Below are 23,022 nucleotides of genomic sequence, written 5' to 3'. Positions count from 1 at the left end.
CTCTGGAGATACAACCTGAGGGCCAGAGGCGTTCCTGAGAATAAGAGGTCCCTGAAAGTGTAAAGAGCTGGTGATAGTGCAAACAGGTATGGGAAGGAGAGGGGGTGAGGTTACACACAGTTCAGCACTGACCTGCTCCCCTCCCTGTTACATCAAGTGCCAAGGACGGGGCAGCATGAAAGCATTTGCAGTGTCCCAGACTTGGACGACATGAGACTAAAACTGCCTTTTCTGGAGTCCCACATTCAGCCAAAGCCATGAGAGACCAGCACATGGAGCTTGCTAAGGGGCTTGTCTCCAAAACATTGCACGTGAACCTTATCCACTACACTACACTATTACACCCTCCATCCCTCCTGCGAGCCCTCTTCAAACAGTTTACCTGATCTCGACTAATCCATGGAGGCAGACCTTAAAAATCTCCAGATCAGCTAAGTTTGCACTTTCCAAGTGAAAATCGCTTAGACCTTTCACTGTGTGTGCCTTCATATGCATGTCCACAAGAGTAGTTTGTTTCAGGTTAATCTAATTCTCTATCAATTCAACCAGAATAAGAACAAAATATAAAAATATAGGGAGACCAGTTGCTGAAAGCCTGTAACCCTGGCATAAACAAGCCCTGAACCATGAAAACTCATTAGACAGATAATCTCTATACCCTCAATAGGATATTTGTATTTATGAAGGCAGCAGCTCTGACAAAATACATGCACCGTGTGGTCCTGATATGCTGCTCCAAGCTCTGGCAAACTCCCCCCTTGTTGTCCCTGCTGCCCCCTTCCCTGTACGGGGGCATCCAGGAGACCAGGCACCCATCGCAAAGGGCAACGCAAGAGAAGACAGCAAGGCTGCTAATATTCACACTGTCCGGTAGCCCAAAGAGTGAGAGAGACCAAGATGGACACACAAAGGTATCACAGGGCTGCTTCTTACCTGTTGACACAAGTAGGGTGATGGGAGTGAGAGAAGACGGTACCGCACTGAGAGGAACTTGGGACAGCTGGGTTTAGCTCTCTCCTCTCTTTTTCTGCACAACCTGGGCACCGCTTTTGGCTTCGGCTCTCTGCCTGCCCAGTAACTGCAGAGCCCTCCCCAGCTTTCCGACTCAGCTGGAAACTGCTGCTGCTTCCCACCGGGGAACGGATGCTCCTGCTGCAGCTGCACAGCAGGAAGGAGTAAAAACAACCTTCCTGGGTTTAAAACCAGGCAAAGTTACAGGCTTTCTTAGTGCACGAAGACCCATCCAGGCAACAGGCTGTACGGCCAGCAAATGCCAGCACTAGTATCATCTCCCCTAACAAAAGCTACTCAACTTGCGGATGAGCGAGGGGAAGCGAGTGATGTGATCATTTTACAGCAGACACCAGCAGCTGGTAACTGTTTATACAGCACGTGGCACAGCGGAGGCCTGAATGTCCATGGCCAGGGGATTTTAATGCATTGAGGGATTTTAACGCACTGAAGTGGAAAGCTTATTTGAGCTCTGTTTGTTTAAACAGAGCTCCAGCGAACAACCATTTGCAAAACAAACCCAAAGTCATGGCAAACTCCGAGCACTTTGCTGTAATCTACAGAACTCCCCAAGTCCCTTAAAAGATGGCAAATGATGAAGCCTCCAGCACCCTGGCCAGGGAGCTCCTCGGGAGAGCCAGACCCCAGTCCCTCCCAGGGCAGGAAAATAGCTGCTACAGGCCTGCAGTCTGAGAGGACGAAAAATACCAGATGGGAAGAGAATGGTAGTAATTTTTTTAAGATATTTGAAAAACAAATCCAGAACAACATTATGCATTTAACCTAGAAAGGAAAGAAATTAAGTAGAGACCTAAGTATATCTCCCCAGGAGCATGGTGCTCTCGGGAGCACAAAAGCAGGCAAGCAAAGCTTCTGTAGCCAAGCAGGTGTGTAGCTCCAGGGCTTCCTATGGGAGCAGGGCTTGCATCTGGCCAGGAAACCTCCCATCAGCACCTGCACTGAGGCAGCAGACAAGCCAGCAGCACCAAAAAGGTGCCGATACCTCAGAAAGTCTCCATACGGTTAAAACTCACAGCCAGGTGGACAGCAGCACTGCTGGAACTGGGAACCTGCATGGCACGAGGAGCAGAGGAGCCTGGAAGAAACTGGTAGTGGGTGGGCAGGGGAAGCAAGATCTGCCAGAGACCTACCTCAAAGCCAAAGAGGCTGAGCAGCCCTCATGGAAGGGGGGACCTAAATTGTACATCCCATAATTAAGAGAGCGAGAGCTGCATGGGTGATGAATTACATGGCGTTAATTCCTTCCTAGAGTGCTGTTAACACAGCTAGGCACAGATTAATGCCCCATTACTCACGCACCAGGACGTCCCTTCTATATTTATTGAAACAATCAAGCAAATTAGTTTCAGAGCAATGCGGTCACTGCAGCATGGGGAATCGCCTCCATGCTAGGTGGAGAAGTGGCGCCAACGGCCCAAAGCCCACGCTGCAGCGCGCAGATAGCCCAAGAGCCTCCTCAACTCAGCCTCTCCCTTTTCCCAGCTCCCAAAACCCAGCTCCAGAGAGCAACAGAGTAGCCAGATTGGGGATACTACAACGCAAACCTAGCCAGCTTTGGATGTATTTGGTCCTCACGGCCTTGGCCACTGGCAAAATGGTCCTAATTTGCTCCCCTGCCACACACTCATACTGTGCTACCCAGACAGTAAGGTTTTCTCCAGGATGGCCAACCTTTGCACAGCGGACTTGCTGCACTCATAACCAGCCTTGGGCACGGGGCTGGACTCTCAACCTTCGCTTCTCACCTTATCACCTGAAGGAAAAGTACTTACCAGAGAATCACAGCCCAGCTTGGGGCATGGAGGGGAGCACACATGCCATGTGTGCCACCGGCAAGTTTGGATGGAGATACAGGCACCCAACATCTCCAGAAGCCATGACATCATGGGAGAAGGAACAGGTTAAGCTTACCCCCTCCTCTTTGACCATGCTCATCGCATTTATTGCCACTGCACTGCCCTATGGCTGTGGGTTGCCACCTCTACCCCCAGATGCCGCTGGTCTGCCCACAGTCTGACCTTGGGTGTCCCCACAGCTTAGCACCCTTCTCCTTGTCCTGCTCTCCCCCTGCCAGGCCAGAGCCACCGCTGGCATCCTCCAAGCCAGCCGTGGGCTCCCAGTCCACCAGCTCCCCCAGTCCTGCCAGCAGCCCCCCCCCGAGGCCAGCTCTTTGCTTCTGCCCTCTGCCAGCCCTCCCATTTCCAGGCTCTCCCCTCCCCAGCAGCCCCACTCTGCAGCTGAGTGCAGCCTCTCAGGCGCAGACTGTTGGACGTGCCAATTTATCTGAGCACACGCAGGCTGCCATTTTGACAGAAGACCTTTAGCCAACATCAGCTGGCGCTTCAGCTGAAGGAAGCAATCCCATCCTCTCCCTACACCCAAACATGTGTTCCCATCCCTGCTTTCCTGCCAGCACAAACATTTGTGCAGAGCGATTGGGCAGGGATGAGACAGAACTGGAGGTCAGCACATGCTGGAGCTGTCACTGAAAGCAAACATTCAAACTACAACCTTGACGGGAAAATAAACAGTAGAAGGGGAAGACAGGACTCCCTTCCACATATTTCCATTTGTCTTGAGGGCAGATAAACTCAGTGACCCAGCCAGAGAAGCCGACATCAAGAAGCAGGGCTCAGAGGGTGAGAGGAGGGAGCAAAGCTGTGCCAGCATCCACTGTGTTGAGAGGACACAGCCATGCAACCGATGACAGTCAGAGAAGGGGTGGGGGGGAAGCAATCGGCAACTAATACCTGCTGGGAGAGGAAAAACCCTCTGGGATTAGCGCACCGCTTTCCTTCACAGCACAAACGCGTTCAAAGGTATGGAGACCCTGCCAAGTTTTGCTAACGACTGAAGCAAAGCTGCCATCGCAACTATAAGGTTTAAGGAGTGCAAACTGAACTGCAAGTATTTCCCGAGAGAAGCTGCTTTCTAGATGTGTGCTGGGCACAAAGCACACAAGGGGGTCAGCACCAGGAAACCTCACCTGGGGGGAAGCTGTCGACTTGGCTCTCGCCTGCCCAGGACATTTTGGGATAGAGGGGATGGAGGGAATTGGTGGCAGTTTCATCTCTGCTGCTCACTTGCCCTTAGGCTCTCAAAAGCAGGGACTGCCATGAATTTCCTCGCAGCACAGGCAGGGCATTAGTCCTCAACAGAACAAAGTGGCTCTTGAACACACTGGTGGACGCTCCCCCACCGCCACACACTGTCACCTCCCCGGCTGCGCAGCAGGACAGCGCAGCCCCTTCGTACTGTTCTGCCACCAGGCAGAAGCCCCGGGCCTGCAGACGCAAACTCACCTGCCTTGTGGTCAGCAGCTGACTGTCCCTGTACGACGCTGGGCTTTGAAAGCGCCAAGCCCAGGGCAGGTCCCCTCCTTGCCTCAGGTGAAAAAAGGCCAAAGTCCCAGTGGGGAGGTGCCACGCCACTTGCCTGCACCATTGGCTGCTTGCACCCCCATGGGGACAGGCTCAGTGGCACAGCGCCCGCTCAGCTTGCAAGACAGCAGGGATGCTGAGCCCCAGCATGCAGGGTGCTCGCTCCTCCTTCCTGACAGCCCCCCATAAGAGTCCTCAGCTCCTGCAGCCCCTTCCAGCCTCCACAACTTACCTCTGCCTTGTGTGTCTTCCCTCCCACTGGCTGCTCGGGATGGGTGTCCCCCAGCACCCTCCTATCTACAGCCAAAAATGCCAGAGCACATTCGCAGTGAAAACATGCTGGCACCCTTGCAAAACAGCAGGCAAACTTTGCCCCCTTATCTGGCCTCCATGCTCCTTGCAAACTAGGCTCAGTGTGGGGAGCCTTAACTTCTCCATGCTGTGAGACCTTGTGATGATAGAAGAACACCTCAAAACATCTCCCTCATACCACAAAGAAATAGGCAAGTTCCCTGGTGGTGCAGGACAGTCCCCAGGCTGAGGGCACGTTATACACAAAACAAACACAGGTTGTGGCAGTATAGGTTTACCTGGATGCTCACAGAGAGGAAAAAGAGGACCAAAACTCCTGATTAGCAGCAAAGGCTCCTGAGATCTCATTCCAGCTCCATCGCTGATTTGCCCTGTACCTTCAGACAGGATTTCCAACCACAGCTGGCAGTCTGAGGAACACCTTGGCCCCATGACAACATTCCAGCTTAGCAGAGGCACTTGCCCTGACCACATCCTTTACCCATCCGGACCAGTGTAGTTGCCCGTAACACTGCTACAGGAGAGGAGCCACAACAGGGCCATGGTGGAAGTGGTGTCACAGGGGACAATCCTGCAAGCCCCTAGGACTACAGCAATGTCCTATATTCTGATACTGCATACACAGTGCCACAACTATCCTCTTCCCTGGGATTTACTTGAGATTACAGGAAATTCAGAGACCTCATTTACCTTCACACAACGGCTGTCAAGAAGACAAAACAGAGACAGCAGAGACTGGCCGTGGAAACGCAGCCACCTCCACCAGGGAGAGGGCTCAGCATTCCAGAGCTTCTTTTGAGCTGGTCCAACCAACCCTCCCATCTCAGAGACAAAAGTCCCACCATGTGCTGGAGGCAGCTTGCGCTCGCACTCTCTCTCTCTCTCTCCAGATTTGCCTTCTGGCCTCAGTCACTGGGACCACCTCAATGCAAAGCAAAAGAGTTACCCAAGACATCAGACACTTTACTGCACCTACCAACACTGTCTCTGTCTGCTTGGCCTCAGCCACACTGGGAAAAGCCAGCCTAGCTGCCAATTCCAAAGCAAGGATCAGAGTGAGTGGAGCAGCTGGTATTACTGAAAAGAACAGGGATAAAAAAGCAGGAAAGGAGGTGGGGATCCTCCTGCCTCCGGGCAGTAGGAGCAGGAGGAACACGCCCAGTTTTCCCACGCTCTCCCCTCTGGGCTCTCCATCTTGCTGGAAGCAACAGGCTGGCCCCCCCACTCCCAGTACAGCATCATGCAACTCTTCCTGCTTTGAGAAACCTTAAGCAATAAGTCAAGACAACAAGCATCTTCTGTTACCTCTGTGAGAGCTAAGGCTTGGAAAAAGGCCTCCAAAATGCACTGTGAGCAGAAAGAGAAGTGCCTTCCTGACCTGGAGAGCTTCGCCAGGCTAAACAACCAGCAACTGGCTTAGATTAGTGCAGAAACTGTTTGCCCTATTGCTTAAGAGGGTGAATCCCATGGAGGCCTCTCCTTGCATCAACACAGTCTCTCTCCCAGACGAGTCTCCCAGCCCTCAGCTTTACCCCAGGACAGCTCAGGAAACAGAGTCCAGTTCATAGGTCCTAACACCAGATCACACTCCAGTTACCAGAGCACATCCCACTTTGGCTGGGCACAAAGGTTTGCAAAGGGCAACCGCTCAATGCCAAGCCATCTACATTCAAATCAGATGGAAAGACTCGAGGAGCAGGCCTGTGCCAATCTGGAACAAACCCCGGATACGCCCTTCAGCTTTGCATGGATTGGGAAACTGCCCCGGATTGAGAGCCCGAAAGCTGGCGCTCATCTTGAAGCTGGACTTGGGTATCAGCACTACAGCACACCAAGAGGCCCCAGTGCAGATCTGGGACTGCACAGACCTTCAGTCAAGGACAGTCCTTGTCCTGGAGGTTTTGCAGCTGAACTGCAAGACGGGACGAGTGAGGACAGCCGTTAGAAGGAGAAGTGACTCACCCAGGGCTCACACAGCAAGTCTTGCTATCCAAGACATTGGGGCTGCAAAGCTGAGGGAATCAGAGGGAAGGTAGGACAAATGAGCTTGCAGTCATCTCACTGAGAACACATAGCAGAGTCCTGCTCCATAGGAGGGCAACACACTAAAACACTCTCATAAGGCAGTAACTGTGGTGCCTTCCCTCACAGGAGGGAGACACAACAGGTCTAAAAGGGCTCACAGAACCCCTGGCAAGATTGAAGGGAGCAAAGGAGACCTATGGGAGCTGTTGGCACTCTTCCCATCTCAACCTGCCTCCTCTCCAAGTTCTCAAAAAGGCAACTGGGTCTAGTGGATGAGTCTCAAGAGATCTGGCTCCTCTGCTCTGCACAAATGCCACATCAAGCATGCTACAGCCCAGCTCCCCTCCCATTCCTCTGAACACTTACAACACAAGTCACAAGCCTCTAAATTATGGACAACTACTTATGCTCAAAGGCAAATTCAGTCTTGGCTCTCCATGGCTTCTACAGAAACACGGACCAAGAGGCGTAGGAGCTACAGGGCCAAAAATCCTTTCCATGCATCTCTTATCGCAAAATCTTCAGTGATGCAATATGAGGTCAGAGGACCCATCTTCCCCTGGATCAGTTCTCCATACCAGTTTTTATGTAGTTACAGCTTCAGAGACATGCAGCATTAGCTAGAGAAAGAGGACAGCTTTGCTGAGAAGCTGGAATCTGGCAGATGGGAGACACAGTTGGGAAAACAAACAAGAACTTACATACAGCATTTCCTCTTCAGTAATCTGTGGTGGTCAAGAAAAGGCAGAGCCAACTGACGATGATAGACAGACCAATCCTTTGATCTGGAAGGACTTGCCACTGAGAAACTAAGTGGTGCAAATCCCTCACTCAGGTGCTCTGACAAGAGACTGGCAGAGTAGGAAAAAAGGTTCCCCTCTCTCAATTTAAAATAATCACCATGTACAAAGCAGTAATTAAAAACAACCAATCAAGAAGCCCAAGGGAAAGTGAGGGTTGGATTCTAGCTCATTCAGTAGGAATGAGGCAGAGCACTGAGCTGAGATCCTGGGGTGCGAAAGGGACCATTCACTCCCTACCAGCAACAAAACCAGGGTTCCTGGCTCTCAGCAGACCAATCTCCTCCAAAAGAAAGGGTTGCCAGTGGCCCTGCTGGGAGAAATAAACATGCTTTCAGGCCAAATTGCAGCAGTACCTCATCAGAGCAACATCCAAACACCTACAGAGCCGTTCCTGTTTGATGCCTTGAAGTATGTCCCCCGGAACGGTGCCAGCTCACTGCTGACAAACCCAAGGCTGCAGAGGGGAAAGACTGACAGCGCAGGTCAGTGCTGTGCCCGCTGCAGACCCCCTGCTGAGAGCTGGTGGTCCTGCCTTGGGGCTAGCGTGGAGCGCATAGGATGGATGTGATGTAATTCAAGGCCTCCAGGACCCTGATGACAGCCCACAAGTCAGAGAGCTTGGCAGCAGCTGTGTCAAGGACTGACTGTTATGGACAACCACCACCTTTATGTCACAAGATGAGTATGGTTTTTTTCTAAGAATGCTGCATCCAGCCCTACAAAGGCTTTTTCTCCTTGGAAGTGGGGGAAAATACAAACTTTTCTTTCTTTTGAGAAGAAAGAAAAACAACCCACAAATCCAAGTTTGTTTCCCCTACATTGTGTTCCTGCAGGCACATGTTGAACAATACGCGTGCCAGAAATAGCCCCAACTTCAGCTACTCCAGGGCTATAAATTAAGCCCCATTCCTTCCAGCCCAGCAGCCACCAAGGAGCCTGCTGAGCCGGCTCTGACACATGGCTGCTCCTATAGCGCAACACGAGGGAAGACCAATGACGCCGTTGGGTTAAACTCCACCAGGTCAAGACTGCTCCTTCCTTCTCCAAACTCATCCAAGCCAGGGAACAGAGGGAAGAGAAAGGGGAAAAAAAAAAAAAGTCCTCACTGGCTAAAAAAGCTAGTCTGGAAAATGCCCCCCCGTCTCAGTGTGTACCAAGTGACCCACAGCTATGAGCCAGCAGGCTGCTCTGATCCTGCACAGAAAGCCTCGTGCACACCAAGCCAAGCAGTGCCCCTTCCTGCCCCTGAAACAGAGAGAGAACAGAAAAAAAGGGCGGGGAGGGGAAATCACCACCTCCAGCCAGCATCCAAGGTACCCCAGCAACCATTTCTCTTCCTGCAGACTTTTGCATTTTTGATTTTTTTTTTCCCTGCGACAAACCCATTAGGAGCTGCATATGGGTACCTCCATACCACCAGTACAACGTATACCATCGCAGCTCCTACCCCACTACTTGCAATACCTTCAAAGCATTGGGCTGTCCTGGGAACAGGCTCTAAGGAAGCAGAAATAAATTTATCTGCTCCAACCTGCTGCAGACAGACTTGTGTGCATCCCCTATCACTCCACGGAGATATCAGAGGCACTTCTATTTTCCTGCCATGCCTCCCAGGAGAGCCAGGTCCTCAGCAGATGCGAGCCAGAAGAGCTCATTGTCTCTGCTGGAGCCTGGGGACTTGGTCCCCCACCAGCTGCAGTGAGAGGGCACATTATTACAAGCACATACACACTTCTGTCCAATTGCATGGGTTTTCCTTGTCCATCTGCCTGTAACAGTCTCATCTTGTCAATGATGCTCCTGCACAAGCTCATGATGACCAGGAACAGTTCAAGCCTTGACAGCCCAACCTTACTTGGCAAGGAGGAGAAACAGCAAATGAGAAAAGTAAAAAGAGGGAAGGGGATCAGGCAGGATACCTGCATCTCACTGCAACAGCTGCTTACAGAAAACCTGACCAAGACTGGGCAAGCACATCAGCTGCTTTCCAGCACTCCTCCTGCTCCTTCTTCCAGCTCAAGCTCACCTCAAAGAACATGACCCATGATCATTGTGGGAAAGTGAAGAAGAGAAGAAATGCAGGAAGCCTCCTTTGCATGCATCTTGGCTGACAGGAGACCCCAAAATGCTTAAGTCACTGGTTTTAGAAGCAGTACAGGACCTTACTATCCCACATACAGGACTACAGGAACAGAGACACATGCCACCATCCTGGACTCACAGGCTGCATCACTCCAGGGTGGTGGAGCACAAACTGGCATTCACCCCTTCATAACCTGCATCTTCTGAAAAAAAAAAAAATCCAAACAAAAAAACCAACCTGGTGACAAGCATCCTGGCAGCATCCTGCAGGACCTAGCTAAGCTCTGTGCGTGGCAAGACCCTGACCAGCAAAAGGGACTGAGGACCACAGCACTGCAGGGAATGAAATTGCTTGCAACTACTTTTTGTCCTTTCACGAGAACTTTGCCTTTTTGCAGTCTCAGTTATGAGCAGCGCCAGCATACACCAGCCACTTCCTCTGCCCCAGGATTCACCAAGGGGAAATAAGGTAGGCAACGAAGCAAAATTACTATCAGTACCTAGTTCATAACCCAATTGGAGCAGAGTTCAAGCATGGGTTGCTAAAGTTTATTTCTGTGTATTTCCACCTCCCAGTCTGTGTCATATCACGCCGATTCATTCTACAGACAGCGTAGAGCATAGGAAATACCCACAGCTGGCTGTTTAGCAAGCCAGCACTGAAAGCTTCCTTCCATCTACTGCGTCTGCTGCTAATTCCCTTCACAGCTCTGCTCATTAATAAAAATACAACACAATAAAAGAGAACCACACACATATACACCTTGCCCAAATTGCCTCCATACTGGCTGATCCTGAGTCACCACCAGCGATTAACTGTTGCCATCCACTGAGGAGGACACTTATTAAATTAATAGGGGTTGCTTAAGCTGGCTACAAATATACATGAGTTCTTTATGCCTTAGTGAGCTAATAAGGCATGTGCTAATTACATTAATTCAAACAAGCCCAGCGTGCCCTGAGGGCAAAGGGAGAGAAGGGTGCAGCAAACCCAGGCTCCTTCATAATAGCTGCGCGAGAGCGTAAAGTACTTGCCTTGACATGGCTTTCAAAGGAGAAGCATAGGAGCACTGCAGCTTGCACCCTATGCCTCACTCAACCCAGCTGCCTGGTTAGCATGTAAAAAGGCTTGCTCGTTCACCCAGCCCTCGGTGCAACGACAGACACGGGATCCCCTCTCCAAAGGGCCAGCCGGCTTGTCCCTTCCTACCCCTGTGTCCCGAGCACATTGCAAGCCTCAGGATTGCAGCCCCTGCTGCTTTGGGACCGTGAGGCTGGGACCCTGCAGGCAGCCCCTTTCCCACAGGGACCACGTGGCACCAGCAGCCTCCAGCCACAGAGCAGCACCGGGGGCTGCAAGTCACCTAGCATCCTGCCATGCAGCGCTCATCACGCAGACCTGTCTCCTCCATGTCCCCAAAGTCAGCCGGGGACAGCTCGGCCAGACAAGCAGCGCACAGAAGCTGTACTCATGCTGTAGAGTGAGCTTAACCAAGTTAGGCAATCCCAGCTGGCTCCCTAAACCTATCTGGCAATGGGGGCAGGCGGGCGGGACCATCTTCACCTCCCATGTCAAAATAGGAACAGAGCCTTCAGAAACGGGAAGGGGAAGGGACAGACTGTGGCAGGGAGAAGCAAAAGGACAGCAGGAAAGAGAGACGCACAATCCCAGCAAGGTTCAGATACACTCAGAGAGGAGCCTCCTGTCTCCCCAGCCCAGGGGTAACCAGACCCCTCACCTCTGCTACCCCTGGTGAGAAGCCTTCCTCGGCATCAGCTGCGCTCACACCAAGGGTGTCTGCTAGGCACTGCCACCACCTCCTGGCAGGCAAGAGAGGAAGAGGAAGAGGAAGAGGAAGAGGAGAGGAAGTCGTATTTCTTTGCATCTCCAAGGACACGTGCTCACCGAGCACTTTCTGAAGCATGCGCTTGTTCCTGTGAACACTAGGGGACTGTGCCAGAGCAAAGCAAATGCGTGGGGTTTTTCCCCTCTGTTCCCACATCTTCCCGTGCCACGTGCATCTGGTGGTACACAGGGCCATCCCCGGGAGGCCTGGAAAGCAACCACCTTTCTCTGGCACCAAGGACTACGCCACATGAATTGCAGGGTGTTTTAAAGACATGATGCCGACTGCCACCCTCAAAGAAAGGATCTACAATCAGGCACCAGGTAAGACCCAGGGCTACAGAAGGGTAGTACAATGTACTTTGTCCTGCACAAAGAGGCACTGGTACAGGCTTGATGCAGTCTTGACAGTGGGTTGGCAGAGAAGATGCAAATATTTTCACAAAGGAAAGCATACTAGGGATTTTTAGCCCCTGGAAAGTGCATCTCTCAAGCCACGTGATTCTCTTTCCCAGCAGAGGCTGTGGTTACTCAACCACTAGCCCAGCACACCTTCAGGCTACTGCCAAAAAGGAGAGAGCTCTTCCTTCCCCCAGCAACTAGAGGAACTAATTTCAGACCAGGCCTATTCTCAGGTCAATGCGTAGCTGTGAACACACAAATGCTTGTGCCAGCACAAAAAGAGAGAGGCAGGAGTGCAAAGCATGGCTGCCCCTCTCAGCAGCAGCCTGCAGCCTGACTGCTGTGTGCACTGGAAAAAACCCAATAAACAACAATAAAACAGAACAAGAATCCCTCCAGGGAAGCCTGGGAGATAACGGCTTCTAGGCCCTGAACAAAATGCTTTAAAAGACCTAGAAATCCAGAGCCCTCCAGGGCCATACGTCAACTGATAGCTGTCACTTTGAGTCCCAAAGTGGGACTGCGCAAGCCTCGCTGGAACAGCAATGCATCCAGCAAACCCCACACCCTGCCCCTGTAGCAACGTCACAGTGTCCTGAGAGAGCCAGCCACCAATGTGGGTGCCAACACTAAAATATCGTAGGTTAATGGAACAGGACCCCAGGGTCTGAAAGGACGTAAACCCTTCTGTGTCACCCTCTGGAGTTAGGAGCTGTGCTCCACCTAAGGCAAGGTGAGAGAGAAGCATCAAGCAGGAGCCACCACGCAAGCATGCAAACACTGGTGTACAGGCTGCAAGCTCAGCTGCTCGCTAGAGCCGAAACTGTATTTCAGGTGCCTTTTGTACAAGAGACAGACACGAAGAGTAGACAGGAAAGCAAAAGGACATCTCCCAGCCTCCCAAATGCTTTGCAACAGCAGGTAGAGACCTTTCCAAGGAAGGTAGCTTATCTCATTACTTCCCACCGCTGAAGGCAGAATTTCACTAATGCTCCCAGTACACTAGAAGAAATGCCAGTTAAATGTCACATTAATCAATATTCTTTGCCTCTCAGCCACAGGAATGCCAATACAGGACACTGCTGCTGCCAGTCCCTTTGCTGTGGGGGTACATGAACACACGTGCTCCGCCCCTGCATCACAAACTGCATTTCCCTCCTCCTACCTCAGCTGTTTGCTTACGCCAAAGCTGTTCAGGTGACAGCAAAATGATTCCTTGCTGAATGCACGTCAGTGGCCCCACACTGGTCACATTGCTCCTAAAGAGGTTAGCAGCTCTTCCAGGGAAACTCATACGTGCTCCGTGACAAGCGGGGGAGTTGTCAAGGGGAATGCAACCACTGCCTGACAGCTCGGGAGTCTGTGGCATAATTCAGGTGTTCCCAGCAGTGAGACAATATATTTAGGAGGCTACAGGCAAATGAAAACGCATGCAGTCCTGCTCACCTAAATAATGCAAAAGGAGATGGGTAACACAAGAAAGGAAAAAGAGTGAGAGAAAAAAAGTGCAATAAGTTGAACTTGGAAAGTCATTCTCTAGACATTAAATGTCTTACCTGGCTACTCCGCATGTGCAGAGCAATGCGGACCTGCCAGATGTATCCACAAGAATTTACCTGACGCAGTAAGCATCCTCAAAGTGATTGCTTAAGATTGCATTGCTTAAGAATCAGACCTGTTTTCAGAAAGTTTGCCAAAAAAAATTACCCCTGAAGCACACCTCATGGCCCTGCTCTAACTACCAACCAACACTGTCTCGCCAAGGAGCGCATGGCAGGAACGGCAAATAGCATTAGACACAACAAACTGTCATGCCAGCGAGCAGTGTAACAGCCACGTTGCATTGGGAGACTACCAACGGTTTGGCAATGCAGGAACCAGACACACTGCTCTGCTCCAGAGGTCCTTGGACAAGTACTTCTGGGCTTCAATCCACAATTCCCATCAGTGCCAGCTGTGGCTCCTGACATGGGAACCTGCCTGCCCCGTGGCAGAGCCCACACAAGAGGTGGCGCAGCACTCTGCTGCTGCCACAGTGGGTGTCGGGACCCCAGGTCTGGTACCAGCTGGGGAAAACATGTTCTCCTTCCCCTGCAAGAGCAGTAACCTCATCAGGGGAGAGGGAGAAGGGACGGTGGCCACAGCAGCCAGCTCTGACAGAGTTCATCAGGGTCCCTGACCATGACATGTAAACCCTCTCCCATCCCATGTCCTTTCAGGCAAGTTTGTCAGCTCACGCATATGCACAGGTGTGTCCAGACTGCACATGCCCTTTGCCACAGCTGATTTGTTTGCTTCCAGTTCCAGACCACCTCAATTTGCACTGTCACAGGTCCAGGTAACCGCACCAGTGCGAGAGACAACCCAGTGTCAGATCACACCGCGACCTTCCCGCAATCTCACCCGCATGCCAAGCAACATCTCACAAGCTGCACTGCAGCTCCGCAGCCTCTCTCCCACAAGCTGACCCCATGCCTCTGCGAACTGGCCATGGCTCACCTCCACCAGCACAGCCCAGCAAGCGGGCACAGCCAAACCCCACTGCAGGAGAAGCGGGAGCTCACTCCACACCAGGGACGTGGCAGAGCCACAGAGACTGAGTCAGCGGTGTGCAGATGCCTCCCGAACACGTAGAAGCTGCGGGAGCAGTCTGCTCAGCCTGCCCGGGAGCGTGCTGGCAGGCAGCACACCGCACAGCACACTCAGGCACACACCCACACACAGCTCGGCAGCAGCCTGGCATTTCTTGCCCCGTTTCCAAACCCAAATTCAGACCATCTGTTGAAGTATTTCTGTAAATCATCCCTCTTTCAGGAAGGGCCGGGGGCTGAGTTTAGTTGTTTATATAGCGTCTGGCATTTCTGTACCACTTATCGCTTCAGCATCCAAGCTATTTCCTTCAAGCTCTCCATTAGTTTCGAAGAACCAGAGTGGGACACCAACAAATCTTCATTGTAAGTTTCTGAAAAAAAAAAAGGGGGGGGGGGGCATCAAAAAGACAACAGCTGCTCAGGTCATGCACACATGTAGCTGCTAACAAAGCAAGCGGCACAGTTCAGGGGAAGGGGGTCAGGCCAACACATGTGGTTTATGTCCTTTAAAAGAACTACTACCCTTAGAAAACAGCCTTCATAAACAACAGCTGCTCCCAAAGGATGAGATGAACCAACGAGTGCTCCTGTTGCCTTACAGAGAAGAGCCCAGCTTATGCAGGGCATGGAAAAGGAAGCTACCCCCATCCTTGAGAAAGCCAACACAATATGAAAAAGGAAAATGAAGCACCCAGAAGGAAAGACCATTTACTACATGAGATCATACCTTCTGCAACAGCTGCCACTGCTATTGGGTACAAGTGGCAAAACTCTGGAAGTGCTGCTGTCCCTATTTGATTGTAGGGGACAGGGTCAGAGACAGACATTTTACTGCTTATCCAAGGTTGTGCTCTGAATCTGTGGCAAAGGAGAAAGCAGTACTGAAATTCACAGTTAGCCCCTGACATATCCTGTCCCTAAAGCATGCTTCCTTCTTTTTTCTTTTTTTTTTTATAAATCCCTAACTATCACAGAGCAAAGACCACAGCACTGAACAGGGCGCCAAACAAGCTCCCAGTCTGCACGTGGCCTTGGAGAAGGTGTTTCATCCCGCCCTACCTGGCGAGCAACAAGGAACTGCCCTTGCCTCCTTTGCCGAGGCGCGCAGGCAGCACACCCATTAAAGGCAGTAAGGGGTCAGACACCGCAGTGACAAGGACGCAGTACTCGGCAGCAACAGAAATGACAGATGTGCTGGTCCAGACTAAGCACACCACATGCTACCGCCTCCTTCCAGGCGTTTATCCACGCAAAGCCAGTGCTCGCCCTGGCTAGGAGCTCTCACATCACAGAGCACAGCCCCTTGCCAACGCAAAAAGGATTCACTGGAAGTGGCGGTTGAATTCAGAAATGAAGGATCATGGCTAGTGGACTGGCTTCTGGCTTGAGCCAAACTAAGAGCCCACCCACACAGCATCTCTCTCCTACTAAAATGCCCTGCTGAAAGTCCCATATCTTTGTGCTCTAATTAAAAAAGAAAAGCACACACCTTCTCTCTTCCCAAAGGCCTACTCCAAGACAGTCACTCAGTGCAGCAGCACCGCTGTCGTGTATAAGAGGGTAAGTTTTCCTTCTCCTTCCCTCTCCCCACTTTGTCCATGAAACTCTTCATAGCTGGGACAGCCTTTAAATTGAAAGCATGAGCCCCAACCATGGAGCCAAACTCCAGGTGGGACAGGCACAGTCTTTGATGGGACTTCAGGCATCTCCAGCTGCTCAAATTCATGCCATTCTGGGAAACTCAGCTGGATCAAAACCAACCTCTCTCCTCCTGGCCTCTGAATAAATGCTGCAGACCCAGGAAAGAAAAAAATCCAGACAGCTCTCCTGATAAGCCACACACCAGGATCAGCACCAAAGGAAGGAGCAGGGCAGAGGGAGGTTTGACAAGGCACAGCCACCCACCCACAACAGCACCACCAAAATGAGAACAAGAACCAGTTATGAAACAGTTTAACAAAATAAACGTAACGCTGCATTCCTGTGAGAAGCTCACCACAGGCTACATTAAATCAAGATCAACAGGGACCCCACAAATTAAATAAACATTTCTCCCGACACAGAACAAGCATTGCTGCCTAGGTCCCTTTCCCTTCCCCAAGCAAATAATCTCCATGTGGGCCGCCCTCCTAAGAGAGCAAGTATTCAAAGCTTTCATATTTGCAGATGTGTAAGAGGAAACTGCCAGACAGAAATCCAAACCAGCCAGAGTGACAAGGTCCTTTCATTGGGTTTGTCTGGGGTTTTGCCTTGTTTTCTAAAGCTTTTGTACCCTCTGTTACTTTATCTTCACAACAACTGGGACTACCCGGCAATCAATACTGCAAGGTTAAAGCAACACCCAGTTTTGCATTGGACAGCTCAATCCACCTCCTCCTTGCCGCTTTGTGCTGGAAGGCAAACAGAAGAGGACAGGAAAAAATTATTTATCTGCTGTTCGGATTAGCTGGAACAACACAGTGTTAGCTCTATCAACCTGCCGAGCTGTTAGCGGGATATGGCCAAATGATGGTCCCCGCTCCTATGGGGCACCGGCCAGAGGACTCAGCCTTGCCGAAGAAGGAATGCTTCATCAAATCACGGTGCCAGGAAAGCCAAAACATGCTGTCCTGTTAGACCTCAGGCACCTCTTCAGCCGAGGAGAAGAGGAGGTGCTTGCAGTCACACCCCGCTCTCTCACTGCAGACAGACAAGGCAACCAGCTCCAGCAAGGCTAGAGCCCATGCAGCCATTTATGAGAAACGCACAAGGAAACATACACAGTGTGTATGATATGCTCAAGAGTAAAAAATAAAAATGATGCACTGGCTCGCATAGGCAGCATCCATAGCTCGTTTGCCATGACAAGTAATTGATAATTTCAACTCTCCTAACTTTCTGATAGTGCAGATGTTTGGGTACTTCTAAGAAAGCCCAAATGTGCAAACATGGGCATCAAAGCAGGCTTTTGCATTTTCTGAAAACATGGTTAAGGATTTAGGTGAATGCATATACAGATGTAAGAGGAACAATAACCAGTCCTTATGTACCTGCAGTAGCAGAAGGCAGGATGCTGTGACCTAGCAGATCCTTCCCCATCCTGCAACGCTGCTGTTGAAGGAGCAGCGCAGGGACTTGTCCTTACACAGTATTGCAGAGTTAAACAGAGGAGCAGAGGCAGCTGGGATATAAGTGTGTCCAACTGGAAGCCTAACAGGATGGTAACAAACTTGTAAGTGACAGGCTAAAGAGGCTGTGTGCCCAGGCTCTTCCTGTAGCTCGAGGGCTCCCACATGATGGCCCAACCTCAGCTGGTGCAAACCCAATTTGCTCTGCTGCCTCTGCCAGAGCTACATCAATTTACTCCAGTCAAGGGCCAAGGGGCACAGCTCTGGGACACTGCTGACCTGCCAGCAGCTGTGTAGAAACTTCATTCTGGGGAAAAACAAAACCAACCAAACAAACAACAAAAAAAAAAACCAGGGAAAAAAAAAAAAACCATTCTGAAAAAGGACAGCCAGGAACAAGGCAGGCTTAGGAGAAACACCTCTCTCTTCTGCCACAGCCTAGAAAAGGGGAAACTGCAAAAACTCCCTTCTTAGGGCATCAGCATCCTACCATAATACACATGAACTGCAGCACCCAGGATCACAAGGAAACTCATTTGTCCCAGCCATTCCAAACCTGGTTTGGTTATGCATCATATCCCCAGCACAGGATCTCCTAACAACCGAACAAAAATATTTTGCATTTTCCACCCCTTCTCCTTTCCCCTTGGGGCCTAGTTCAAAGATTTTTTTATGTTGTTCTGGCAGCACAATATGACTTTAGGCAGATAGAAACAGCCCATTAAGAGATACACCCTGCGCAGGGCATCTTGCTGGCACTGGAAAGTTGGCAGTGCAAAACATCCGCAGTTCCCTGCCCCCAAGTGAGCCCAGGGATCAAGTGACAAAAGAAATCATCACGCTGAAACAAGGCGGACGTGCTGTGAGACCGCACCAAGGGAGGGACGCAAGTCCCTCCATGGCTACATTCAATGCTGCTAAACTTTTCTTCTTGCCATGCAAGCCTTTCACCTCCCAAATTTCACAAGGACATAGCACCTTCCAGCAGCTACTGTGAATTTGGCAATGACCCTCCAAGAGCGTTTTATTTCCACAGGGGGGGTGAAACAGAATCCAGAGGTTTGCCAGCATCTGTAAAACAAGTAACTCCCAGTCCAGCAGCAAACCCAAAGCCCAGCCCTTTGGAGGACTGGAGATGGAGCAACTCATCAGTCACTCCTCTTACAGCCTCTTGGCTGCAGATTATTCAGATAAAACCCAGAGTGCCAGGGAAAATTAACTATTTTCACAGCATTGCACGGTCATCACATACACTGCAATGAGGGTGTTCCCTAGATTGGGCTTTACCCCTCATGGAAAACCTGTTCTTAGGGGAATCTGCAAAACTGGGCTGCCAGTCAGGGATGCTGGATCTAGATGTGTTTTACTCTAGCTAAACACAGCACAATGTTTTCCCACCTAAAAACACTGCTGCCCTACTCCAGAAAAATCTTTCCCTCCTACAATTCTCAGCATGACAACAGTTACGCAAGAACAGCTGTATAGGCACATGAAACGCTTACAGCTCCTAAGCAAGGCTTTCCCCATTATAACACCCTCATCAGAGCACAGCTCCAAATCCTGACAGCTCCCAGGCTTCAAGGCACACCAAACCCTTGCCGCTATATCTCGGTCCCTTCTCTCCATCACACCTTTGCCTTGCTAGAGGTCTACAACACAAAAAGTGACACGCAAGCGAGCAGGGGGGCTGCTTCCACACGTACGTGCTGCTGTCGCTTTGGCCAGCCAGGTAGATATTTCCCCATCTGACTCACTAACTTAAGTCTTGGCAGGGAAAGGGAAGCAATGGCCCTGTCAGGCTGTCAGTGATTTCTACCTCCTAGTAACTCAATACAGCACACTACCCCTTCTTAAAACGGCAGCAGGAGGATCTTCTAGGGCCCTGGCATTTAGTAAGACATTAACAAGATTGCTGGGCATCAAACAAGACTGCAGACTTTCCTTCAGAGCAGTGCCAGACTCCAATTTATAACACAGATTTGCTCCCTGTTCCAACTCGGCCATCCGTCTCTGCCACTGATCACCTTCGCCCTCAAAACATAACGCTCCTTACTACGACAGGCACTCAGCGAACAAATGAGCCCAAGGGCACAGCACCAGGAAAAAAATTGTATCTGTGTGAATGACAAGAAGAAGTAGTAGTGCACAGTTAAAAATCCTACAGGCAAGACATTCAAAGGGGTAAATCTTCATTAAATACTGGTGTTTATTTTCTGGTGAAGAGGTTAAAGTAACTCCTCCTTAGACCTCATCTATATCTTCATTTATAACAGCCTGGAAAACGAAACACAAGCCGAGGACAAGAAGACAACCGCCATCCGAGTCCCACACGATACATCGTTATCAGCTGAGTACCACTCTAGTGTGATTGCCTTTTGCCTGCCATTGCCAAGAAGCCAGTTCTTGAGAGGCAAAGCCACAGTGACTTGCAGTGATCAAAATCACTGCAGATACAATCCCAACAGCAGCAGCCACGCACAAGAGGTTAGATCCTAAGAGCAGCGAGACTCTTGGAGATGAACGTGCTACGGTAAAAACACCCAGTCTTTAACTGTGAACACCTAATATCTAAAAGATATTAGGCCAAATAAATATAGCTGGGATCCTGCTCTGATGTTACTCTGACAGCCTAGCAAGGTGTAGAAACTAAAAGGTGAGAAGCCCTGCAGGAGAGAGGCCCAGGACACTGGAAAATCCAATCTCTGTGACGGCGCCCTTGCCCCACAGGAGCTCAGCAGCACCGGAGAGTGCAGCAAGAGAGGAGAGGAGAGGACGCTTAGGGTCCAGTTCCCAGGGTCACCCTGAGGAAATCCCACAGCCTACGCACATCTCTGTGTCCCCCACCCGCAGGAGGAAGAGCACAATAACCTTGACCTACCTCAAAGAGGCACAGATCTGGCTTAGGAGAGCCTGGAAGGAGCTCGGAGGGGCTTAGATGCAGGACCCTGCCCTGTGAGTGGGGCGGCCAGAGGCTACAATCCTACAAATCATCCCAGAAATCAGAAGCCCCGGAGAAACGTGCAGATGGCCTTCGATACAAAAAGCGGCAGCTCCGGGGCACTGAAGGGGACGGCTGAAACCGCACACGTGTCACCCGCCACCTCCCCGCCGCGGGCAAGCAGAGGAAGGGCGACGCCGCTGCAGCCCCCGACGCCGGGCAAGGGCAGCCCCCGCTCCGGGGGGCAGGGGGCCATCTCCCCCAGGCTCGGCTCGGACACACCGGCACCTCCGCCTCCGGCCCCAAATTCGGGCAGAGGGACCCCCACCCCCTGGGATGTGGGGGTGGATGGGGGGACCGGCACTTCCCAGGGTGGGGGGAGCAGGTGGGGGGCCGGGAGGGCTTACACCCCCCTGGGGTGAGGGGGGGAAAGTGGGGGGCCCGGGGAGCCCGCAGCCCCCGGGCTGAGGGAGGCACAAGGGGGGGCGGGGGAGCCCGCAGCCCCCGGGCTCAGGGGCCGGACCCCCAAGGACCAGCGGCGCAGGAAGGGCGCCCGGCACACCCCTGAGCTGAGGCGCCGGGGCGAGAGACGAAGGGGCCGGTGCAGCAGGGGCCAGGCCGGGGGAGGCGAGCCGCAGCCGGGCGGCAGGAGGAGCGCCGGGACCGCCGGCGGCGCCTCCCGAGGGCCGGGGAGGGGCCGCGCCCGCACTTACCGGTCCGGAGCGGCGGCGGGTTCCCGCCGGGGCCGGAGGCCGGTGGGGTGCGGAGCTCCTCGGCGCGGCGCGGCCCGGCCCAGCTCAGCTCTGCCCCCTCCGGCCGCGCTCGGCGCAGGAAAATCCGCCGCCGCCGCCGGGCCCTCCCCGCCGGGGCGGCCGCCGCGTCGCCATGGCAACGCGGGCCGGGGCGGCCGGGCCTCGCCGCGGCCTCCCCCGGGCTGGGCCGGCCCCGGGGCGCAGCGTCCCCAGGCGATGAGCGCCACGGAGGGAGGGGGCTGTCCCGGCGTGCCCGCAGCCCTGCCCTCCCCTCCGACAGCAAACACCCCTCGCCCCACCGCAGAGCGCGGTGCGCTCTCCCTCACCCCACCCGTCAGCCATGTTGCAGCCACCTGATGAGGCGGCACACGGGTGGAGCAAGGGGACAAGCGAAAATGGGGGGAAAAATAATAAATCTGTCATTCCCTTCAAAATAAAGACCAAGCCGGTTGTGGCCAGTTGGGTCACCGTGCTGTGCTGCCTGCTGCCCCGCTGGAAAGCCTCCAGGCCACAGGCAGGCATCACTTTCGGGTTTCCTAGGCTCCGTCGTGGTTTCAGGAGCATAACGGGGCCTGAGTCCTCGCACAAAAACATCCACGGAGACCGTTTCAGTGGGCTTTGGAAACCAAGGCGGCGAGGAGGACAGCAGTAGCCAGCCTCTTGGGATGGCACCCAGAGGCGTGACACCACCAAGGAGAGAGGGAAAGACCTCCAGGGCTACGCACCCGTAAGAGCATCTCTCACCGCTGACGCGCACCGGGCGCCACGCTGTAACAGACGCAGCAGGCGTGGGGTTACCAGCTCCGCACCAAGGGCACGTGGGAGCCAGCAGAGCACAAGTACGCAGCCTGTGCAATGAACCGGAGATGAACAAAGAAGAAGAGCAGCTACAAGGGTGGTGGAGGGTGTCAGGCTAATGAGGACGTTGTGTACACGGGAGAAGCGACGATTCTATGGCGCCATGATGAACAGCCCAGAAACATCAGGTTGTGCACGCACCTGAAAACGAGAGGAGCTTGTTATCACAGTCAGGGACCTGTAACCCAAGGTGAGAAGAAGATGTAAACCAGAGGTCGGTGAAGCATCAGACGCCAATGCTGATGAGTTGGATGTAGGTGAAAAAGGGAGAAGCTTATGCACTTTTCAACCTGGGCTGGGCAAAGCATGAGAGGATACAACACTGGAGGTGACAAAGCTCACTCCAGAAAGGTGGTGCCTGACCAAAGAAGGAGACTTGTGCACCACGGCCATTTTTTGATGTGTATTGGTTGGGCATCCATCATAGGAGCAAAATGCAAGTGCTGTGGGCAGGGAGCCACTGGCATAGCCTATCCAACCCCGCAGCCTTGTCTCCACCGTGTCCTTGGGAAAGCGCTGGCGGGCACTGACACGGGGGCTCCCCCAGTTCGGGGAACAGGGAAACAGAGCGCGGGGGAGCTGCAGTCACCCCTTCCTACTCCTCAGCTGCAAAACTCCTTCCCACCCCCTTCCTTGGTGGTGGTGGGTCCCCGCTCTACCCTGTTTTGCAAAGGCTTTGGTGGGTTTCACTCCGCTGTACCAACTCAGACAAATGCTGAACTGAACTCGGCATGGATTGAGGGGGATAGATTTTACATTTGTCATAACATGCCATCCCATAGATGTGATGGTAGGACAGTACCATCCCCTGGCAAAGAAGAGGTTAATGCTGTACAGCTTTGCGCTGAGTTTTAAGAGGACTGCAATCACCCGTTTTTATTTTTGGTTCTGCTG

The 23,022-nt window shown here is 52.3% G+C and overlaps 1 protein-coding gene across 5 annotated transcripts in view; it reads right to left on the bottom strand.

Moving 5' to 3' along the window:
- Positions 1-21,368, bottom strand: part of SLC25A22 (solute carrier family 25 member 22) — a 51,800-nt gene extending 30,432 nt beyond the window's left edge. The window contains exons 1-2 of one of the 5 annotated variants that reach the window (XM_087745855.1): positions 21,232-21,322; positions 14,750-14,844 (exon numbers count right to left, since the gene is read on the bottom strand). The gene's annotated coding sequence lies outside the window, so the exon portion shown is untranslated. Of the gene's footprint in view, positions 1-4,334; positions 4,409-14,749; positions 14,845-20,458; positions 20,578-21,231 lie in introns of those variants that run through there. The other 4 variants (XM_087745853.1, XM_087745857.1, XM_087745856.1 and 1 more) reach the window with 4 other exon arrangements.
- Positions 21,369-23,022: the final 1,654 nt, after the last annotated feature.

The sequence above is a fragment of the Nipponia nippon genome, unplaced genomic scaffold (genome assembly GCF_047370975.1).
Source record: "Nipponia nippon isolate SJK-2023a ecotype South Korea unplaced genomic scaffold, ASM4737097v1 scaffold_10, whole genome shotgun sequence".
In the NCBI taxonomy this organism is placed as follows: Eukaryota; Metazoa; Chordata; class Aves; order Pelecaniformes; family Threskiornithidae; genus Nipponia; species Nipponia nippon.
The sequence above is the reverse complement of the archived record's forward strand: the minus strand, read 5'-3'. Positions and strand labels throughout refer to the sequence as shown.